At 39.5% G+C, this 24,057-nt stretch overlaps 1 long non-coding RNA gene across 1 annotated transcript; it reads right to left on the minus strand.

Moving 5' to 3' along the window:
• Nucleotides 1-744: 744 nt before the first annotated feature.
• LOC141585186 (uncharacterized) lies at nt 745-24,045 on the minus strand. Its single transcript, XR_012518575.1, has 2 exons — nt 9,525-24,045; nt 745-7,846 (listed from the first exon to the last, which is right to left on the minus strand). It is a non-coding gene; the product is annotated as an uncharacterized LOC141585186 (long non-coding RNA).
• Between the last annotated feature and the right edge of the window lie 12 nt (nt 24,046-24,057).

Raw genomic sequence — 24,057 nt, forward strand, 5'->3', positions numbered from 1 at the left:
ACGCGGTGAAATCTTACACAACAGTTCCATAGTCCTGCCAAATTACATGATTTTCAAACAAAACACAGTAAGCTCAAAAGTTAGGAACTCAGATGTTCCTGCCTAATTGAAATACTTAGTGTTATCGACAAAAATTTTGTATGAAAGAAATTTAAATGTGAAAATGAAAGCTCTTTATTCTATCAAAAAGAGCTTATTAAAGTTTGAGCTATGTTCAATAAACAGGCATTTACAAAAACATAATTACTCTCATTTTCTGATAAAGTTTAAGCCCTGTTGGCATTTAAGGTAGGACAAGTAAAAGTCACCCAGCATCCTTGATGCTAGAAAACTAAGCATGAGTGCAATTGTAGGTATTAAGACAACCAAAATTGCCCCCACATATCTGCAAATATCCTTGAGACACTATATCATACTGGCTGGTATCACTGATCTAATACAAAAATACACATTCAAAATACATATCTGCTGGGTACGGTGGCTCACACTTACAATCTCAGCACTTTGGGAGGCTGAGGCAGGTGCATTATTTGAGGTCAGGAATTTGAGACCAGCCTGATCAACATGGTGAAAGCCTGTCTCTACTAAAAATACAAACAAACAAACAAACAAACAAACAAACAAAAAACCCCACGTATCTGGTGAATTTCTTTAAAAATTAAATTTTTCCAAAAAAATTAAATTTAAAAAAAAACTTAAATTTCACTTCACCTGGATGAAAATGTAGATTTGCTGATCTCTGTATTTTGCTTGTTTTTATATTTTGCCACACAAATGAACATAAAGAAGTGTTATTTAAAATAGAACTGGATGGGGGGAAAAGTGTTCAGATTCAATTTTAATACACCATTGAATAACTTGTGGAAAATGTAATCAAGTCTATTCTGGCGGAGTGAAAAGAGTTGCTCAGATAAAAGCAGTTGCTGAAATAAGCTCATGGTCATTGTATTTGTGCTAAATAGTTGTATCTGCAACATTTTAAAGACGTTGGGTAAAACTTCATAATTGTTGAATTTATTAAGGCATTGCCTGTGAACTTAGCACCTTTCAGAGTTATTTATGTGGCAGAATATTCAGGAGACCAGAGAGACCAATGGGTGAAACAGGAGGATTTTATTAAGGTGGCCAACAGCTCAGCGGATTAGCACCCTAAGGCTGAGCAAAGGAGAAAGAAAATGGGGTACATCTGGGAAGACTTAGCAGCTTACATTTACTAAAGCCAGAACAAAGAACAATTAATTAATTTGTAACATGTTTTGTGATGTATGTTACATTTGAAAAATGGCATTTTGAGAAACCATTGTATATTCTTTGGGTGTTATCTTGCCCTGTGACCTTGCAACTGGTCAGCAAGAAAAATAGAAGTCTTGAGATGCTTGGGAACTTTGCTGAGAATGTGAGGAGATAGATAAGATAGGTTTTACAAGGAGTTAGCTACTATTAAGCAGAGCTAGGGGTTAGGTTTTATATTAAACAGCATACAACACAGCAAAATTTATTACATATGTAGCAACTACAAATCATAAGGTTTTGTTTTCACTATTAATTGCTATTATTTCTCGTCTTCATTTATCCTGATAAGGATAGTCAGTTCTAGAATGTATGTTTTAACATTGATGTTTTTAATAGTTTCAAGACAAGGTTCTGGTACAGATATTTCAAATAAAAATATAAATAACATTTTTGTTTTAAAAAAAATTCCAGTAAGTAAACATCTCTAGAACATAGATGTACCAGGTGAAGTACCTAGATGCTATTTTCCTCCTCGCCGTTTTTTCTTTTTTTAGATGCTATTTTTAATTAAGCGATGGGCTCATTTAGCCATGCATGATTTCCACATCACTGCTCACAACAGCAGGAAAGTGTCGGCAACACAACTGAAACCACATTTACACTCAAAACACAAAACTATTATTACTCTTTTGAAGTGCTGAGGGAACGTCTGACAGAACATGCCACTAACAAGATGTTTTCAAAAGTCACCATTGAGGCTGGAACCGGTGACTCACGCCTGTAATCCCAGCACTTTGGGATTTTGGGAGGCTGAGATGTGTGAATCACTCGAGGCCAGGAGTTTCAGACCAGTCTGGCCAACATGGTGAAACCCCATCTCTACCAAAAATACAAAAATTAGCTGGGTGTGGTGGTGTGTGCCTGTAATCCCAGCTATTCGGAAGGCTGAGGTATGAGAATTAATTGAACCTGGGAGACAGAGGTTGCAATGAGCAGAGATTGTGCCACTGCACTCCAGACTGGGCAACAGAGTGAGACTCCGTCTCAAAATTATTATTATAGTAATTTTGGGATATTATACTTATTTAAAAGGAAGCAAAAAGTAGTAACATCCCCCGTATTTCCTATCATGCTTATGCTGGCGAGGACAGTAAATTTTAGGGGTCATTTTGCGGTCCTTATTCAGGATGATAGAAGCCCCAGTATAGTGTTTTGGACACTATTCAGAAGTCTGATCCAATTTAATTCTTGGCCCAGTTCTTGCCTTTGCTGAATTCTCTCCAGAGGTCAAGGTCAAAGGGGCCTCACTAACTGAGAAAGGACTCAAACTGGGAAAAGAATGCAGGGGCAGCAATTCCTTTTTTATTTCTCAAATCATCAGTAATATGGAAGGTCAAATACACAGAGCTGAGATGAAAACAGTGTGTTTTTTCCTTTCAAAGAGGAAACAGACTTGCAAATATGAAGAAGGGTGGAATTTTACCCAGTCTCAGGGAGTTGAAGGCAGAAAGCTTTTGAGTTTCCAGCAATATAAAAATATCGTAAGTAAAACATAATTTGCAAATGGGGCCACTACTTAAGAAAAAGGTATGGAGCCAAATGTGATAAAGGAAAAAGGTCAGTCCTTGGTTGCAGGGAGAGAAAAAAAACTCTGAAGGAGCTTGTTCCCCTCCTTGAACTGTCTGCCCTTGCAGTTCTGAACTTGAACATTACTCTGAGAGGCACTGGTTGGTTAACTCCACCCCAGAAGTACTCACGATTCATTTTTGGGGGCGTGCTGCGTCTCTAGTCAGATCTAGAACTTGCTATAAATGTGAAAACCATCACCACCCCCTGGAAGCTACTCCAATTAGCCAGAGAAGCAGTCTTTGTGCACCATTTGGCTGCACAAAAGCAGAACGGCGAGGGCTGAATTTGTGCTTTTAGACAGGCTCTGCGAACTCCATGTGAAAGGCTGAAGGTGGTTGCCATGAACACAATTTCAGATTATCGCCTTCTTCATTCAAGTTTTTAGAAAGAGCTTGCCACCAGATTTGTTAAAAGGATCCCAGCTCACGTGAATGATTTCTTGGCACAAAAAGCCTTCCCCTCCTGTTATATTACAGCATGTGTGCCACATTTCTTCAACAGGCAAGTTTTCCTTCACAAACAGAAAGCAAGCTCGTGCAACCTATGGCAGTCCTACAAAGCTACATTTAGATACCGCAATTCCTTAGCTTTAGCTTTAAAACTATTAGAATTAGCAATAAGCTTCACCTGAACTGGCTGATACTTTGTAATAGTTTTCTCTTTCTTTTTTGTCTTTTTTATAATAAGGCTAATAAGAAAATCTCATTGGGTTTTTGGTGCTAAAATCATAAATGCTCTTTCTTGCAGCATTGGAAAATATGACTGTAACTGTCAACACTGTGTTTACTGCCCAGCAAAATGCATGTCCCAGTACTCTGGAGTAGAAATCAAAGGCATTTCCTTGCATCAGTTGCCTGTAGCTGGAATCTCTCCAGGCAAACAAGAAGGTGAAGACACAGAGCCGGACCTCAGGCAGCATTCTGAGGACACAAAGAAAGTTGATTTGTGATTGGTAATAAAAAGCGTTATCCTGCCTCACTCCACAGAGATGCATCCAAAGCAGCGTTTTCTATTTACCTCCTAGTGAATGACACATGCTGAGAGCCAGAGAAATTAGCGACCAGCTCATAGTCATACAGATGCATATATCACATATCACATTGCTCTCTATCCTGACTTTCACCTGACATTACCACTGAGATTTTGAGGTCAAACCAAAGATTTTCTGCAAAACATTGAGAAATGTAAAGTTCTCAAGGGACTTTTCAGATGCACTGTTTTGAAATAACTTTAACTCCTCCACAAAAAGATTGTAAGGCAAATGGGTATTTTGTTCCATTTATTGTATCTGGTATGGACACAAAAGCATTAACATTTTTTCATAGAAGTTTCTGCTTTCTCCTCTCTACTTCCTTTCCATTTGAGGCCTTAGCATGGAGCTTAAGTTAACAGATCATGTTTCACTTTTTTATACATACACCAAAAATGAGCTGTGTGCTTATCAAGAAATTCAAAGTATAAGATCTTTGAAGATAACAATATCTGGCCGGGCACGGTGGCTCACGCCTGTAATCCCAGCACTTTGGGAGGCCAAGGCAGGTGGATCACGAGGTCAAGAGATGGGGAACATCCTGGTCAACATGGTGAAACCCTGTCTCTACTAAAAATACAAAACAATAGCTGGGCATGGTGGTGTGTGCCTGTAATCCCAGCTACTCAGGAGGCTGAGGCAGGAGAATTGCCTGAACCCAGGAGGCAGAGGTTGCAGTGAGCTGAGATCGCGCCATTGCACTCCAGTCTGGGTAACGAGCGAAACTCCATCTCAAAATAAATAAATAAATAAATAAAAAGAAATAATATCCTGTGTAAAATGCCTGGCTCATTATATTACTCTTCTTGTATTATGCTTGTTAGTATTATGACCAGTACTACTCATGCCTAATAAAAATTACATGCTTAAAAAATATTTACTTTGTAGACGAATAAATGAATGAATGAATATTTACAAACAGTTCTCCTTAGGGACCCTCAATTGCCTATGATATAATCAATATACTAAAGCAGTGCCTCTCAAACTTTAAGGTACACATTAATCACTTGGGAATATTGTTAAAAGGCACATTCTGCAGGCAAGGTGGGAGGAACCCTCGAGGCCAGGAGTTTGCCTGGGCAACATAGGAAGACCTCACCGCTACTAAAAACTTTGTAAAAATTAACTGGCCATGGTAGCGCATTCCTGTAGTTCCAGCTACTCAGGAGGCTGAGGTGGGAGTATCGCTTGAGCCTGGGAGATTGTGGCTAAGTAAGCTATGATTGTGCCATTGCATCCCAGCCTAGGCAACAGAGTGAGACATTGCCTAAAACGAAAACTAAAACAAAAGCAAAGCATATTCTGGGTCAGTAAGTCTGAAGCGGTGTTTGAGATTCTGTCTTTCTAATAAGCCCCCAGACCATGCTGAACATACTTTGACTAAATTCCTAGATGATCCCATTATCTAGAAGTAGACAGTTCTTTAGATACTCAAGTGACGCCAAAATACATTCTACCCTAGTAAAACCCGAACACCAGTTAGACACAATTGGCTTTTCTCCCCACAGCAACTAATTGTCAAGATTCTCAACAGCATTATTCTCTTCGCTCAAGGGATAAGGGAGGTGAGCTCCAATTACCTCATCAGCGAACTTACCACATGCAAGGAGCTAAGAATCAAATTGCATCCCAAGTTTATGAAAAACAGCCAGGTCACACCTATATCCAGCTTTGTCTTATGAGTCAAAAAATATCTGCCATGGTGGTAACTGAAACCTGCGTTTTGAAAGTCTCCCTAGTAAAAGGCAAGAATAGCAGTGAAATTATCATTTATTTGCAAGTTTACTTCAGTTTGCTTTATGCCAACTGAGTGCCAGACAACACAAACACGGGAAAGGGAAGTGGGGAGGCCAAGAGAAACAGGCCGTTGGCTTCACGGCACTTAGAGTCTAATGAAGAGGCCATGCTTACTGTACCATGCCAGGATGCTGACCCAAAGCCCAACAGCCTCCACATTGTCTGGGAAGAGTCATGCCTAATATGTTTCTGCCCAGTGGGGCTTTCCCTTCAGCTCAGACTTTTGACACAGATAGAAACAAACATGATAGGTACTCTGATGCCACAGGACGTCAACCTGAGCCACTGGGGACTAACCTAGACAACAGGGCACCAAGGAAGGTTGTTCTGAAGAAGTGACACTCAAGCCAAGATCAGGAGAATGAATGATCAAGGCCAGGTATCCAGAAGGAAAGATTGTGGAGAGTAGCAGAAGGAAGAGCGTGCTCAAAGCTGCAGAAGTATATTATAGCGTTATCTTTATCATCAACAAATATCACTGTGTTTTCTTAAAAAATAATTTTAAAAAAAAAAAAGCAGAAAAGGGTAGAAAATGCTGGAAGAACAGAAACAAATCCAATATGGTGTCTCTCCACTAGCTAAATAATCATAGAGCTAAATACTAAAAACTCATACCTCTTCAGAAGGAAGAAGCAAGAATCCCTACATAACCCATATGCCAAAATATGTGAAGATCTTCAACTTTATAAGGAGTATAACAAGTGCTATAAAAGTGCAAATAAGTAAATAAATAAATTACCCAAATACATCTCTGGCAGGGGTCATTCAGCCAGGTCACTTGCCATTACCTGGCGAATGAATATGACAGAGAGCCCCTCTATCAAAAGACAGATTTCTGGCCGGTTGCAGTGACTCATGCCTGTAATCTCAACACTTTGGGAGGCTGAGGTGGTGGATCACACCAGGACAGGAGTTTGAGACCAGCCTGGCCAACATGATGAAATGCCGTCTCTACTAAAAATACCAACATTAGCTAGGCGTGGTGGTGTACACTTGTAATCCCAGCTACTTAGGAGGTTGAGTTGGGAGAATCACTTGAACCCAGGAGGCAGAAGTTGCAGCGAGCTGAGACGATGCCTCTGTACTCCAGCCTGGGCAACAGAGTGAGACTCTATCTCAAAAAAAAGAGATAGAGTTCCAAAAAGAGGTCGGAGTAATCTGGTTTTACTATAAGGCTGAACATTAATGAATATGTTACATATTTGTGGACGGGATTTCTTTTCTTAATTAGAGAGGGAATGAGAGAAATTAATCATTTAAAAAAATACTTCAAAAGCAAAGTGCTTTGGAAGGCATCATTTGCAAAACAGTTTTCATTTGACTCCCATAGGTGGTGGTGGTGGTGGGTTTTTTTCCTTCCTGGAAGAAGATAACACACTAGTCCAGACTCCCATAGGTTTTAATTATACAAACCTGAATAGGTATGAATTTACTTCATGATATTTGGTAATAAGATAATGTTTCATTTCTTATTTTTATTAGTCAAATTAACTTTGGTCCCAACCTACCCTTAGCTAGTAGGGTTAATGGAACATTTCATTTAACATGGTTTAAAAGAAGGGGTTTTCCCTCTTGTTATTTGGGATAAGTTCATCCCAACTGTTGTCCAGGATCATATAAGAATTCGGGGAGTTACATCACTCTTGGAAAATAGGGGATTGCGGTGGATGTCATGGTTACCATTGTTTCTTCTGCAGCTGAAGATACTACAAGCACTGCCCAACATCATGTCAGGGGCCTCTGAGCTGCAGTCCCAGCTATCCTTTCCTCTTCTTATCTCAGGCTCTATAGAGAGATATTCAGAAACATCCTGAAAACCGAGGCCCTCCATGTCCAGCCTCCACAGGCTTCTAACAGTCATTTTCATACACACGATTTTGGGGGCTGCAGGCCAGTGGATACAGGTCTTCACCACCCTTCCCACCATCAAGAGAGTGTCTTCCAAGAATAAGCCTTCAACCAACCCTGCCTCCCCATCCTCTTATTCTCTGTGTCATCCACCTTGGGCCCCACTGTGGGCTTGAAACACAAAACCCAACACTTTTTCCATTGGGGCTGAGAGGTAAAAACAGGTTGTACAACTGCTCAAACCTTTAAGACACAATGCTGGGCCCTTCCTTGGGGATAAGAGTGGTAACAGGAGATGCTTTCTGCTTCCTAGGTAGAAACAAAGCAGCAAAATTAAAATTTTAAATGTCAGTTACATTTTTTCTTAATTTCCTTAGTAATTCACAGCTGTGACAGAGGTATTTCCAATACCTCTTTACAGAAAAATTTCTCCACAAACCAAAAACCATTTCCATAAACCTCTTCCACAAACATGTGGTCACATATTAATTCAATATAAACATTAACTCATTTTCATTCCCTCTCCATCTTGGCTCTCCATGCCTATTTGTATTCATTCTTCCCATTCACACCACATTTAAGCTGAGATTGCACCATTGCACTCCAGCCTGGGTAGCAAGAATGAAACTCTGTCTCAAAAAAAACAAAAAAAACAAAACAACAACAAAAAAAAAAAAAAAAAAAAAAAACAAAGAAGTGGCTGAATACATGATCAACTGATTTTTGACAACTGGGTTAAAGTAATTCAATGGAGAAAGGATAGCCTTTTCAACTGATGGTGCTGGAACAATCGGGTAGAGAAACAGAAAAAATAAACCAAAAAATAAAAATGAAATGTTAAAGGTTGGCCTATGGCTCACGTCTGTATCTCAGCACTTTAGGACTTTGGAAGATCAATGCGGAAGGGACTGCTTGAGTCCAGTTCAAGACCAGCCTGGGCAAAATAAGGAAACCCTGTCTCTACAAATACTTTTAAAAAATTAGCCAGGTGTGGTGGTACACACCTGTAGTCCAGCTACTCAAAAGGCGGCAGCAAGAGGATTGCCCAGGAAGTAGAAGCTGCAGTTAAGCCATGAATGCACCACTGCCCTCCACCCTGGGCAACAAAGCGATACCTGGTTTCAAAAAGAAAAAAAAGAATGTAGAAACCCCAACCTTTACCTCATGCCACACACAAAAGTTAACTTGAAATGGATCAAAGACCTAAATACAAAAGCTAAAGTTATAAAACTTTAGAAGAAAACATAAAGGAAAATCTTTATGAAGCTGAGGTAGGCAAAAATGTTTTTAGACAAGACACAAAAAATATAAACCATGAAGAAAAAGCTGGGCTTCAAAATATTCAAAAAGTTTTGCCTTTCAGGACACTGTAAAGAAAATGAAAAAGCAAAGCAGATAGACAGATAGACAGACAGATAAGATAGACCTGACCAAAAAGAAAGTGTATATTTGCATCCAGAAAACATATAGTAAACCATTATAACTTTTGAAAAGCTAATTTTAAAATAAGCAAAAGATTTGAACATAAACTTCAAAAAGGCATGCTAATGGCCAATGAACATATAACAAGAGGCACTACCTCACTAGTCATTGGGGAAATACAAAATAAATACACAATGAGACAATATTAACACTAGTTAGAATGGTTAAATCAAAAATGCAGGCCAGCCAGGCATGGTGACTCATGCCTGTAATCCCAACGCTTTGGGAGGCCAAGGCAGGAGGATCACTTGAGCCCAGGAGTTCAAGACCAGCCAAAGTAACATAGTGAGATTCTGTCTTTGCAAAAATAAAATTCCTTTTTGTTTAGCCAGGCATAGTGGCATGTGCCTGTGGGTCCCACTACTCAGTGAACTAAGGTGGAAGCATTGCTTGAGCTCCGGAGTGCAAGTCTGCAGTGAGCTGGGATTGCATCACTTCACTCTGCACCACTCTGGCTGGCAGAGCAAGACCTTGTCTCAAAAACAAACAAACAAAAAATACTTACAGTAACCATATGACCCAGCAATTCCACACCTAGGTATCTACCCTGCAGAAATAAAAATATATGTCCACACAAAGATTTATACACAAATGTTCATGGAAGCTTTACTCATAATACTCAAAAACTGAACACCCAAATGTCCAATACATAAGAATTGTGGTTTATCCATACAACAGAATACTATGCAGCAATACTGATTAAAAAAAAAAAATAGATGAATATCAGAACATGCTGAACAAAAAATGCCTGACACAGAAGAGTACCCAACACTGGATCCCAATTACACAAAACTCTAGAAATGAGTTTAATCTGTAGTGATGGGAGATGAGAGCTTGTTGGGAGTTAGGGGTGAGGGATAGACTGGAATGGGAGATAGGAACACTTTTTGGAAGGGTGGACATGTTCTATACCCAGATGTAAATATTGGCTTCTACATACTCTTCTCCCTTAAGAAGAAGTCAAGATTCCTTGGAAATCATCAGAGAAGGTATAAAAATGAAGAGGGAAAGTATCCAGTAAGCCTAGAAAAACCTGTGCCACAAGAGAAGTGCTCAAAAAACTAAGGGGAACATGTCAGAAAGAAAGAGGGAAAGGAAGATGAAAGCACGCCAACAAGTAAGTAGAGAAAGATGACAGAAAATCACCATTTATAACCATAAAAATAGCAACTGATTCAGACTATAACTATCAATGGCTATTAAAACCACTGGACGTCCAAAAATCCTCTATGTATGTCAGGGTTAAAGAAAAAACAAAACCATTGGATGAAAGTTTGATGGAGAACAGGATATAGAGAATCATGGAAGAAAACAGCTTACCAAATGATCAAATTAGCACCAACAATAACTGGGCAAACTTGATATCACGTGCCTCTTGGACCAAACTAAATTGAGGGATATTCTGTAAAACAACTGACCTGGATACTTAAAAAACTGTCAATGTCATAAAAGACAAATAAATAATTAGTCTAAGAAACTGTCTAGATAAATTAAAGGAGATTTAAAGAGATACAATAAGTAAATATGCCACTTGCTCCTTGATTAGGTCCTCATTTTGAAAACAGCTATAGGTCAGAGGCGGTGGCTCATGGTTGTAGTCCCAGCACTTTGGGAGGCTGAGGTGGGTGGATCATTTGAGATCAGGAGTTCGAGACCAGCCTGAGCAGCATGGTGAAACACCTCTCTACTGAAAATACAAAAATTAGCTGGGAGTGGTGGCACGCGCCTGTAGTCCTAGCTACTCAGGAAGCTGAGGCACGAGAATCGGATGAACCTAGGAGGCAGAGGTTGTAGTGACCAGAGATCGTACCACTGCACTCTGGCGTGAGTGACAGAGCGAGACCCTGTCTCAAAAAAATAAAGGGGAAACAGCTATAAAGGTCATTAGGATGAGAAAGAGAAATCTGAACAAGAAGTACTCACTAGTTATGTGCTGTATTTATATTAAATGTTGTGAAAGTGGTCACTGTATATTGCAAGATACAAGCTGGGAGTCATATCTATAACTAGCACTCAAATTGTTCAACAAAATATGTGGGAAGCATGCAGAAGAATGGAATTAGACCCCAATCTCTCACCATATTAAAAAAATAAAATAAAATGGATTTAAGACTTAAATGTAAGATCTAAAACAATGAAACTACTAGAAGAAAACATAAAGGGAAAGTTCCATCACATTGATCAAGACAAGGATTTATTTTTATTTTTTTAGTCCATTTGCATGAAAGATTTTTTTAAATAAAACATCGAAGGCATAGGTAACAAAAGCAAATATAGATAAGTGGGATTATGCCAAACTAAGAAGTTTCTCCACAGCAAAGAAAACTATCAACAGAGGAAAAGGGACAACCTACAGAATGGGCTAATATATTGACGAACTATACACCTGAGAAGGGGTTAATTATTCAAAATATATAAGGAACTCAAACATCTCAGCAAGAAAAAAAATATATAACCTGATTTAAAACTCGGCAAAAGACATGAATAGGCTTTTCTCAAAAGATATACAATGGCCAACCGATAATATGAAAAAATGCTCACATTGCTAATCACCAGGGAAATGCAAATCAAAACTACAACTGAGATATCACCCCACTCCAGACAGAATAGTAACTATCAAAAAGGTGAACTATAACAAGTACTGGTGAGGACATGAAAAGGGAACACTTACACACTGCTGGTGGGAATGTAAATTAGTACAGCCATTATAGAAAACAATATGAAGACTCTTCAAAAACTTAGAACTACCACATATTCGGCAATCCCACTACTGGGTAAATAGCCAAAGGAAATGAAATTAGTATGCAGATATCTGCATGGCTATGTTTATTGCAGGATATTCACAATAGCCAAGATATGAAATCAAACTAAATGTCCATCAATGGATAAATGGATGAAGAAAACAACAAAGGAATATCAGTCAGCCATAAAAAGAAATGAATGAGATCTTGTCATTTGTGACAACATGAATGAATCTAGAGGAAATTACATTAAATGAAGTAAGCCAGCACAGAAAGGCAAATACTGAATGATCTCACTCATGTGTGGAATCTTAAAAGTTGTTCTCACGGAAGTACGAAGTAGAATAGTGGTTACCAGAAGACAGCGGGGTAGGGGGAAGGTTGGGATAGAGAGAGTAGTCAATTGGTACAAAGCTACAGTTAGGGCTGGGTGCAGTGGCTCGTGCCTGTAATCCCAGCACTTTGGGAGACCAAGGCAGGCAGATCACAAGGTCAGGAGATCGAGACCATCCTGGTCAACATGGCGAAACGCCGTCTCTACTAAAAATACAAAAATTAGCTGGGCATGGTGGTGTGCACCTGTAGTCCCAGCCACTCAGGAGGCTGAGGCAGGAGAATTGCTTGAACCTGGGAGGTGGAGGCTGCAGTGAGCTGAGATCATGTCACTGCACTCCAGCCTGGGCAACAAGAGGGAAAGTCTGTCTCAAAAAAAAAAAAAAAAAAAAAAAAAAAAAGAATATCCTTAACACCCAAAAGACTTTATACCCATTAGAATTATTTACATAAAAATATAGTAAATGTCCCACAGTTTAAGCTTAATATGCAGAATTACAACCACGACTTTCTACTTTCATCATGCTATATTTGCATAAAGAATGATCAAATTATTCTTAAAAACAGCTATTTATGGTAGTCTTTTATATTCACTTAATTTAGTAAAGAGCTGCTAAAATATAACATTATGGCAAAGACCAAATAATATAGACAAATTTCACATGGGATACAACAGCTGGTTATAAAAACAGAAAAGTATTTACGATTTTGGCAAGTAGTCTTTTGACTTTGTTGATAATTTTGTGACTTTGCCACTGAAGAAAATCCTGGATCAAAGAGTTTATTAAACTGATGCCAGAGGTAAATAATGTGCAGAGGTAATCATGGCACTAGAAGGAAATCCCCCGTCTTTCCCTTCCCGACCCACTCTTGCTTCCTCCAATACCTATTACAGTCCAGGTTTTCAGGTTTAAAAAATGGGTCTTCACTCATCATTACACACATGAGGAAACAGACACCTGAGTGGCTAAGTGACTTGGCCTAAAGTCACAAATCTGCTCGGAATTAGCATTTACAACCATCTTCCTGCTCACTCCCCATCATTCATATTCACTGAAGATTTTACACCTGCTTCCAAGCTTTGTGTGTTATCACTACACCTCTTACAATCATTTTCAGTGATTCTGAAATGCACGTTAAAAGGATCAATTTTGCTAGGCGCAGTGGCTCACACCTGTAATCCCAGCACTTTGGGAGGCCAAGGTGGGCGGATCACCTGAGGCAGGGAGTTCGAGACCAGCCTGACCAACATGGAGAAACCCCATCTCTTTAAAAAAATTTTAAAAATAAAAATTTTAAATTTAAAAAGGATTAATTTCACCAATCTAGAATCCTGTATCCTGTGAAATTATTCTTCAAAAATTATGGAGAAATAAAGAACTTCTCTAACAAAACTTGAGGGAACGTGTTGCCAGTAGACTTGCCTTGCAAGAAATATTAAAAGAAGTTTCTCAGAGAGAAGGATAATGATATAGGTGAGAAACTCAGGTCTATATAAAGGACAAAAGAGTAGTAGAGAAGGAATCCGTGAAGGTGAAATATTTTTAATGATTTTGCAACATATTTATCTTGTTGCTTGTCATAAACTAAAAGACATTTCAATCCCTAGGCAATCAGTTACATAACAACTGAAAATAGTTTGGAAGCATGCAGAGAGATGAGCAAAACTTGGTTAAGATGTATGACACTGATTAATATATTTTCTGTCAATGATGATTATTCTTTGAACACAGGCTTGCAAAATACATTCAAATAATTAACCATTCATCAAAGTGGCACAATAGTAAGATTTCTGGATTTACAGTCAGGTAGAACTGGTTCCAACTCCAGGCTCAGTCACTTGCTGGTTGTATGTCTTGGACTAGTTACCTAAGCAACTGATTTGTAAAACAGAAACAGTAAAACCCACATTTCATATACTAACTATAAGGACTAAATGTGAAGGCTAAACAAATTCCCCTGGCCCATTGTCCAGCTAATTCTAAATGCTTACTATCCAGTTATAAATACCACGAATCTTGCAACATCTTCTTGCATTCTTTCATAAGCTAGCTTAAAGCTAACAAGTTTATGGCCAACCTCTGATAAGCATATAAAATTTAAGAGCACACATTTCGTGAAGATCACTCCAGCTGTGCCTTACTTGAAAAGTTTTCCTGTCTTATTTCTATTCATTTTTAAATAATGTTGTCTTGTGTAGCTGAGTGCAGTGGTTCTTGCCTGTAATCCCAGCACTCTGGGAGGCCGAGGCAGGCAGATCACAAGGTCAAGAGATTAAGACCATTGTGGCCAAAATGGTGAAACCCTATCTCTACTAAAAATACAAAAATTAGCTAGGCCCACACCTGTAGTCCCAGCTACTCAGGAGGCTGAGGCAGAAGTTGCAGTGAGTGGCGATCACGCCACTGCACTCCAGCCTGGCAACAGAGCAAGACTCCCTCAAAAAAAAAAAAAAAAGTTATCTTCCTATATCATGAATCCTTTTTGAATTAGGGGTGGGAGAAGATTTAAAAATAAGATAAATATCAACTAACTCTCTATGCCAAATGTCATTCTCTATTTCAGGAAATATCCCCTATATTACTAAGTTCCTATACGATCTGCACAATGTCACAAAATAAACCATCATGATGGAGGAAAAAAAAATTGTTGGCTCAGTCCCACGTTAATGAGCCAGTTTTCCCCCAATTTAGAAATACGTGTAGGCTGGACCTCTCTACCAGTTTGAATATGACATACATAATGGCAAGACTATTTTTTCGTGTTTTAAAGATGTTTTTATTACTTCTTATGAAGATAAAATGGGAAATTTATTCTAGTAATCATTCTAAATCTTTTACATCCCACACAAAAAGAAAACATGTATGGGTACTACAGGACCAACACATTGCTAGAAAGGCCACCACCTTCCTAAGTTAAAGTAGCCCATCATACCCATATGGGTAACATACTTTAAGAACTGAAAACACACACACACACACACACACACACACACACACACACACACACACACACACAACTTCCCCCAGCAATGAATTCTAATATTTTCAAATCTTACTTTTCAGTAAGTCTTGAATATTTTTGAAAAGTAATTTATTTTGTTTTTCCCTCACTGTGAGCACGGCATAGCAGCAGCCTTTGGGCTAATCTCCCCATCACCGCTTACATAGGTACATCAAAACAGTTATCTTATCAGTAAATCTGTCACATAAAGCCAAGTTCTAGTTCATGGAATAGAAGCCCTCAACAACTGGTCCTGCCTACCTCTTCAGACTTAGCTCCCACCACTCCTGGCCATCACCTAAACCTAAGGCTGTTGTTCTACTCCACAGCACACAGAAATCCCCATCTTAAATGCCTCCATCCTCCCCTCCTTTCTCTGTCACTGAGTCTCATGTTTTACTTGAAAGATCACCTCTGAGGGGAGCCTGCCCAAATGCTCCAGAGCTGGGACAAGTGCTTGCACATTACTCCAGGCGTACCTCCAACAGGGCACTCCACACTGTAGAGAAATGATGCTCATGTCACTATGCTCTTCCTATGCCCAAATCTGGAAGGTGTGAACAGAACACCTCACTCATTTTTATCCCAAGTATATGCTGGGTACTAAAAATTCATAAAATTGTAGTAAACTTTTGTATTTTTTTTTTTTGCACTTGCTGTTTCCTCTTACAAATTTTATTCTTCCTACATCATTTGCAAAATCACTTCCGCTGGGATATCATCCACAAACTCCTAAAGACTATTCCAAATGTGATCTCAAGAATGTCATATCGAAGGCAGCAATCACAGTGCCACAAGTTTATCTATGTAACAATCTTAGATGTTCTTCACATGTACCCCCAAACCTAAAGTGCAATAAATAAAAATAAAAATAAAAGTACAAAAAGAATGTCATATCACATCTCTACACTTGACTCTCCCACCATAAAATGAGGACAACAGAATACAAGCCTCACAGATTTTTCAGGAGGAGTAAACAAATTAATATACCTAAGGTAATTTAGAAGAGTCTAGCACTTGGTGTTGGATAAACGTTCACTAGTGGTATTATTCCAACTGATAATGGTAACACTCCCTATCCCACGCTGCTCGCCCAGGCTGGAGTGCAGTGACGTGATCTAGCTCACTGCAACCTCCGTGTCCTGGGTTCAAGTGCTCTTCTTGCCTCAGCCTCCCGCATAGCTGGGATTACGGGCACAAGCCACCATGTCTGGCTACTTTTTGTATTTTTTAGTAGAGACAGCGTTTCACCATGTTGGCCAGGCTGGTCTCAAACTCCTGACCTCAAGTGATCCAGTCGTCTCGGCCTCCCAAAGTGCTGGGATTACAGGCATGACCCACTGGACCTGGCAAATGGTTTATTTAAACTGGCATTTAAAGCTAAGCAGTCTTCTTTCCGTTCCTGATAGTTTTTTTTTTTTTTTAATCACCAGCAACTTGGACCATGTACCAATCATTCCTGACCACCACTTGGCAGTTGATAAGCTTATCAAAAGTACATTTCTACTAGGTCTAAGATTAAATCCCTACTGCTTGCAGCTCAAGTGTCGAGTGTCCTGCTCTTGCTCAAGCTGACACCCAGTTAATGAACTGTTCACTGGAGGTGAAATGATAAACTTACCTTTATGCATGCGTAATGACTTACCACAGATTGCAAAAATACATTGCATCTTCAGCGTTCCTGACATCGTTTCCATTATAAATCTCTGACTCATGACACCCCTCACTTGGATGTCTAATAAACATCCCAATCACAAGATGTTAAAGCTGAATTCGGAAACTCATCCCTCCCCAAACCTGCTCCACACTGCAGTCCTTGCCATCACTCTCTCACAGCAGTTCCATCCTACCAGTAGTTTAAGCCAAAAACACTGGAGTCCACCCTGACTCTGTCATGCTAAACCACACTATCAACAAATCTACCTTCAAACGAAAATTCAAATCCCAATCGCTTTTTTAATGAACTTTGTTCTTTATAAAGTTTTAGGTTCACAGCAAAACCAACCACTATTTATCATCATTCATTCTGGTTCAAGTCACTGATTTTTTAAAGAGCCTTTTAACTGTTCTTCCCATTTCTACCTTTGCTCCTATTAGTTAATTCTTCAGAGGTACTTCAGATGAAAATCTTTCTTTCCTCGCCACCCTCAGCTGGGTGCAGTGGCTCCCACCTGTAATCCCAGCACTTTGAGAGGCCAAGGCAGGTGAATCACAGGTCAGGAGTTAGAGGCTGGCCTGGCCAACATGGCAAAACCCTGTCTGTACTAAAAATACAAAAATTAGCCGAATGCAGCAGTGGGCGCCTGTAATCCTAGCTATCGGAGAGCTGAGGCAGGAGAACTGCATGAACCCAGGAGACAGAGGTTGCAGTGGGCTGAGATCATGCCACTGCACTCCAGGCTGGGTGATAAGAGCAAGACTCTGTCTCCAAACAAAAATCCCTCCTAAGGCTTTCCATCTCCTCAAATCTCTTCACATCAACCTCAGCTTTACAAACACACCAAGCATGATGAAGTGTTAAGATCTAAAAAGGTGGGATTATTTTTTATCGTTTTGTTCAGTGCAGCATCTCCAGCACCTGGAATCATACTTGGGACAGTATAAGAGAACAGCAAGTATAAAGCATTTTAATGAATGCTCTTGCTTCAGGGGGCTTAATATTTGCTGTTCTCTTAGATGAGGATTCTCTACTCTCAGGTACCTGCATGGTTTCTCACTCGGCTCCTTCAGGGCTTTGCTCAGTAAGGCCTTACTTACCAAGCACCCTATTTAATTTCTATCACAAATTCACTTCCCCATCCCTCTCCCCATGCTTTCTTCATAGCATTTATACCATATGTCTCACTCACTTGCATACTGTCTGCCATCTCCCATACACACAATTCTAAGATCTGTGAGATCAAAGATGTTAGTTTTCTTCACTGCTAAATCTGCAGCATCTAGAGCAGGGCCTTACAATTTGCAATACCTGATACTGAATGGGTATATTTTTCTGTGTATATTTCACTTTAAACCATTTGGGTAGTTTGAGGATTGTCTTTTTGGAAAAGTCTTTAAATGTATTTCTAAGTCCTGTAAGATTTTTGCCTTGTATTAATATGATTTTTATTTTGGAGGCTAAAAGTTGACTTAATATTATTGCTACTAAACAGCAACAAATTATACTTGTTTTAATGTCTCAAGCACGTGAAAACATGAAGACCCTCATCATAAGCAATATACCTTTAAAAAACAGATATAAATTGAAACCAATTAAACCGTCAAAAATTCATTTTATTAAACTGCCTTACTGTCTTTAATGCTGCCCAACCATACTCTAGAACAAGAAGTCTTTTTTATTTATTTAGTAAATCTTAAAGGGCAATCTGAAGTCAGAGAGTTTAGATAATTTTTAGCATCTCCAATATCCACTTCAAGTATAAATAAAAAACTACAGAAAAAATATGTTCAATATCACTAGAGAAGTAAAAAATGCAGATATTTATTACAGTATTATGCCTTTCAAAATCACTTATGCTGGAAAACATACACCAAAGGGTACACACTGTATGATTCCATTTATATAAAATTCTAGAAAATGCAACCACTGTAGTGCCACGCAGATCAGTGGTTGCCTGGAGCTGAGGATGGAAGAAAGGAAGCATGGTGGAACCTATGAAAGGTGATGGAAATGTTCTTTTGTGATTACATATACATCAATCAAAGCTCATCTAACTGTACAACTTAAATGGTTTGAAAGATACTTATGCCACTTGCCCACGTTAGACTGACCAGAAAATTATTTAAGTATCAACACAGCATGAGCAACAATATTCACACTCAGTTGATGGAAATTTACATTGGTAACACCTCCTAAGGAAAACATTTTGGCAATGCGAAAACTTATAATGCACATAACTCACAACTTACAATGAACAAAATTCTTTAAGTCAGTTAACAATGTCTTCCAAGAAATCAAAGTATACAAATATCATTCAAAGTATATTTTCAGGCCAGGCATGGTGGCTCACGCCTGTAATCTTAGCACTTTGGGAGGCCAAAGCGGGCTGAACGCTGATCACCTGAGGTCAGGAGTTCAAGACCAGCCTGGCCAACATGATGAAACCTCATCTCTACCAAAAATACAAAAATTAGCTGGGCGTGGTGGCACATGCCTGTAAACCTAGCCATTTTGGAGGCTGAGGCACAAGAATCACTTAAATGAGGGAGGTGGAGGCTGCAGTGAGTCATATTCATGCTACTGCACTCCAGCCTGGGTGACAGACTGTCTTCAAAAAAAAAAAAAGAAAGAAAGATCTATGTGAATGCCCCGAGTAAAAAAGGTGAAATCCATGACTGTAGTCCCAGCTACCTGGGAGGCTGAGGTACAAATTCTGTGAACCCAGGAGGCGGAGGGTACAGCAAGCCATCACAGCACTGCACTCCAGCCTGGGAGACTGAGCAAGGCTGTCTCAAAAAAACATGTCAAATCACAGAACTGAATGTGTAACAATTTTAAAAAGCAAACACAAAAAATATTAATCGGGAGACCAGGAAGCTGTGGTTACTTTAAAGACTTCCATTTTGTTCCTACTTTCTGTATTTATAAATTCTTCGATCTGGTCATTATAACTTAATATAAAAAGTTACTTTAAAAAATACTATTGATCCTTAGGACAAATTCTGAAAAAACTGCTGACTTCTGAAGTTACATTTAAAAAGAAATCACATCTTTCAGATTTGGGGAAGCCACATATGAAAACAAGAGACCGAAATTTAAACAAACTAATTTCTACAAAGACTGACATTTGCTACATGGGCACTAAAAAAAATAATTAGGCTCTCTTTTAATTAATGAAATTCAAGAGGACACAAGCTGGGAACCTTATAACCCATTCACCTGCAAAGCTCAATGATGTCTATGCTAAGTTACTTCAACCGAGCCCAGCTCTCAAGAGCAAGCGATCACAGTTTCACAGTCTATTACTATCTCCTAGCTACACACCTTTCTCTAAAAATACTGTATTTTTCTAACAAAAAAGGGGTCCCCAAAATGTAATGATTACGTATACACAAGACCCACGGGGCATCCAAATATAAATTTGTGAAAGCTTTCAACAGAAATATGTAAGTCCACTGCAATTTCATAATAAACTTGCAGGTCTTGTAAAAAGTAGTAATTTTTTTTAGCAGAAGCCTATGAACACTGTAGAGGAAAAAGTTCTCTGAGGGCAGCAATGCTCTAGAATGAAGGAAAAACACTCAAATAAAGGAACCAGGCCAGGCGTGGTGGCTCACACCTGTAATCCCAGCACTTTGAGAGGCTGAGGGAGGTGAACCACCTGAGGTCAGGAGTTCAAGACCATCCTGGCAAAACTCATGCTCTACTAAAAATACAAAAATCAGCTGGGCATGGTGAAACATGCCTGTAATCCCAACTCGGGAGGAGAGGCAGGAGAATCGCTTGAACCTAGGAAGCAGAGGTTGCAGTGAGCCAAGATCGTGCCACTGCACTCCGGCCTGGGTAAGAGTAAGACGAGAAAGAAGGAAAAAGGAGGGAAGAGGAGTGGGTAGGGGAGAAGACCAGCCAGGTGTGTTGGCTTACACCTGTAATCGCAGCAGCTCGGGAGGCTGAGGTGGCAGATGATGAGGTCAGGAGTTCGAGACCAGCTTGGCCAACATGGTGAGACCCTGTCTCTACTAAAAAGCGTGGTGGCGCACGCCTGTAATCCCAGCTACTCGGGAGGCTAAGGCAGCAGAAATGCTTGAACCCAAGAGGTGGAGATTGCAGTGAGCTGAGATCACACCACTGGGCTCCAGCCTTAGCAACAGAGAGACAACATCTCAAAAAACAAGAAATCAAAATTGGATAACTCCTTCAAACTAGTTTTTTAAAAAAATGTCGGGCCAAGTTTAGTGGCTCACACCTGTAATCCCAGGAGTTGAAGACCAAGCCTGGGCAATACATAAAAGAAGGTAGCCAGTATGGTGGTGCCTGCCTGAAGACCTAGCTACTCAGGATGCCAAGACCACAGGATCACTTGAATCCAAAGTGTTTGAAGCTGCAGTGAGCTACAGTCCCACCCCTGCACTACTGCCTGAGCAACAGAGTAAGAATTTGTCTCAAAAAATAATTGTTATTTGTGGCCGAGTGCGGTGGCTCAAGCCTGTAATCCCAGCACTTTGGGAGGCAGAGGCGGGTGGATCACGAGGTCAAGAGATCGAGACCATCCTGGTCAACATGGTGAAACCCCGTCTCTACTAAAAATACAAAAAATTAGCTGGGCATAGTGGCACGTGCCTGTAATCCCAGCTACTCGGGAGGCTGAGGCAGGAGAATTGCCTGAACCCAGGAGGCGGAGGTTGTGGTGAGCCGAGATCGCGCCATTGCACTCCAGCCTGGGTAACAAGAGCGAAACTCCGTCTCAAAAATAAATAAATAAATAAATAAATAAATAAATAAATGTTATTTGTATCATAAAATAGAATTTTTGTCTGGGCACAGTGGCTCCTGTCTGTAATCCCAGCACTTTGGGAGGCTAGGGAGGGTGGATCACGAGGTAAAGAGTTCAAGACCAGCCTGGCCAACATGGTAAAATCCCATCTGTATTAAAAACACAAAAATTAGCCCGGCATGAGGGTGAGCTCCTGTAATCCCTGCTACTTGGGAGGCTGAGGCAGGAGAACTGATTGAACCAGGGAAGTGGAGGTTGCAGTGAGGCGAGACCAAGCCACTGCACTGCAGCCTGGGCAACAGATATTCCATCTCAAAAAAAAAAAACAAAAAGAAACGAGCATTTTTAAAAATTGAATAAGCCAAAATATGACATCCAAATATGTAAAAATATGACATCAATAACCCTGCACACTAAGAATGCTTAAACAAACTGAAGCATAGTTCCTTTTATTAGGTCATTTTTTTGCTATTGTTTTTTAAAGAGGTGGGCGGGGGTGGGTGCGTCAGACACAGTGGCTCATGCTTGTAATCCCAGCACTGTGGGAGGTTGAGGCAGGAGACTTACTTGAGGTAAGGAGTTCAAGCCCAGCCTGGCCAACATGGCGAAACCCCATCTTTACTACAAAATACAAAAATTAGCTGGGCATGGTGGCACACACCTGTAGTCCCAGCTACCTGGGAGGCTGAGGTATAAGAATCACTTCAACCTGGAAGCCGGAGGCCACATGCAGTGAGCCGAGATCGCGACACTGTACTCCAGCCTTGGCAACAGAGCAAGACTCCATCTTAAAAAGTAAAAAGGCAAGGTGGAGATCCTCACTGTGTCCTCAAACTCCTGGCCTCAAGCAATCCTCCCTGCTTACCCTCCAAGTAGTTGGGATTACAGGCAAGAGCCACTGCATCTGGTACATACGGTTCTTATGAAAAGGTATCTGACATCACAGAATGTGGCTTAAGCCAGGTCACTTCAATCCTACTACTGTTCATCACTGTAATTTTCTAAACTATTGTACTATAAAAATTACTCACCTATGATACTCATTTAACAAATATTTTAGAGACTATTTTGTGCCATGGATGATTGTGCTAGGGACTGGCTGTGGCAGAAACACTGGACACCACTTTATAGTGGTATCACAGTGTATATTCATGTTCTCACTCTGTGAGCAGCAGTTTGGTATAGTGAAAATAATACTGACCTAGAAAAAAAAATCTGGGTTGCAATTCCTGCTATAACCTGCTTACAAATCCTTCCTAATTTTCAGATTCACAGAATCATGTGTTACACCAGGCAAACTTGATTCAATAAATAAATTATGCAACGTCATTTTTCAGATAAAAAATATATTTTACAACTATAATACAGTTTAAAGCTACAGAGCCTCATAACCTTTAAATTTTAAAAATATTGTAATGTTTAAAAAAATCAGCAAACGTATTTATTAAAGCTGCAGTGCTAGAACTGCACAATGTCCTACATTAGGTCACAAGATTCCTTAATTTAAAAACAAACTATGTACACAGGGAATTTTCTAACAATTGTTTTCCTTTTGTAAATATACATTCCCTCCCCCCTCCCTTTTTTGAGACAGAGTATCACAAGGCTGGAGTGCAGTGGTGTGATCTTGGCTCACTGCATCCTCTGCCTCCTGGGTTCAAGTGATTCTCCTGCCTCAGATTCCCACAAAGCTGGGATTACAGGTGCTCACTACCACCGCCAGCTAATTTTTGTATTTTTAGTAGAGACAGGGTTTCACCATGTTGGCCAGGATGGTCTTGATCTCCTGACCTTGTGATCCACCCGCCTCTGCCTCCCAAAATGCTGAGATTACAGGCGTGAGCCACCGTGGCTGGCTGAATATACATCCTTTTTGTTTTGTTTTGTTTTTTAAGAATAGAGAAATATGTTTTAACTAAAACCCACAAAATGTACCACTTATCTCAAAAAAAAAAAAAAAAAATTCAAATGACACATGATTTAACTCCTTTTTTATAAGCACACTGTCTCCTAGTAGACCTGTCCCCAACAGGCTTTGTTACACAGACATACATTATCGGTTTTCATATCAAAAGTCTACTTAAACTAAGAATTTAAGTTCTTTTCGAGAACTTATGCAGAGGTATTAAAGGTTTAAGCTGTGACTAAAAAGAAAACTCTCTAAGTATTTTAAAAATATAATCGAACATCTGTTCACCATGAATTAAGAATTCAAAGAAAAATACAAATGCTTTAAACAACTGTGGCAAATTCTATCTTTTTTAGAGTATTACCATATGTAAAACATTTTATTCATGTGTAAAAGAGGGAAAAAAGCACTAAAGTTGAAGATTTACTGACATAATTATTAATGTTTTCAATTAGTAAAACAAATAATATTCCTTGAGAGATAATTACTGTCAATCTTTAATTTCCTTTCATGTAAATCACAAGTAATGTGTGTCCACTTTAGGTAACATTTATGTATAAAAAGTTTATTAGAAATAAGAAATTTTAAATTTTACACTAGTTTAAAAAATGCTCCACT

The sequence above is a fragment of the Saimiri boliviensis genome, chromosome 7, assembly GCF_048565385.1.
Source record: "Saimiri boliviensis isolate mSaiBol1 chromosome 7, mSaiBol1.pri, whole genome shotgun sequence".
NCBI lineage: Eukaryota > Metazoa > Chordata > Mammalia > Primates > Cebidae > Saimiri > Saimiri boliviensis.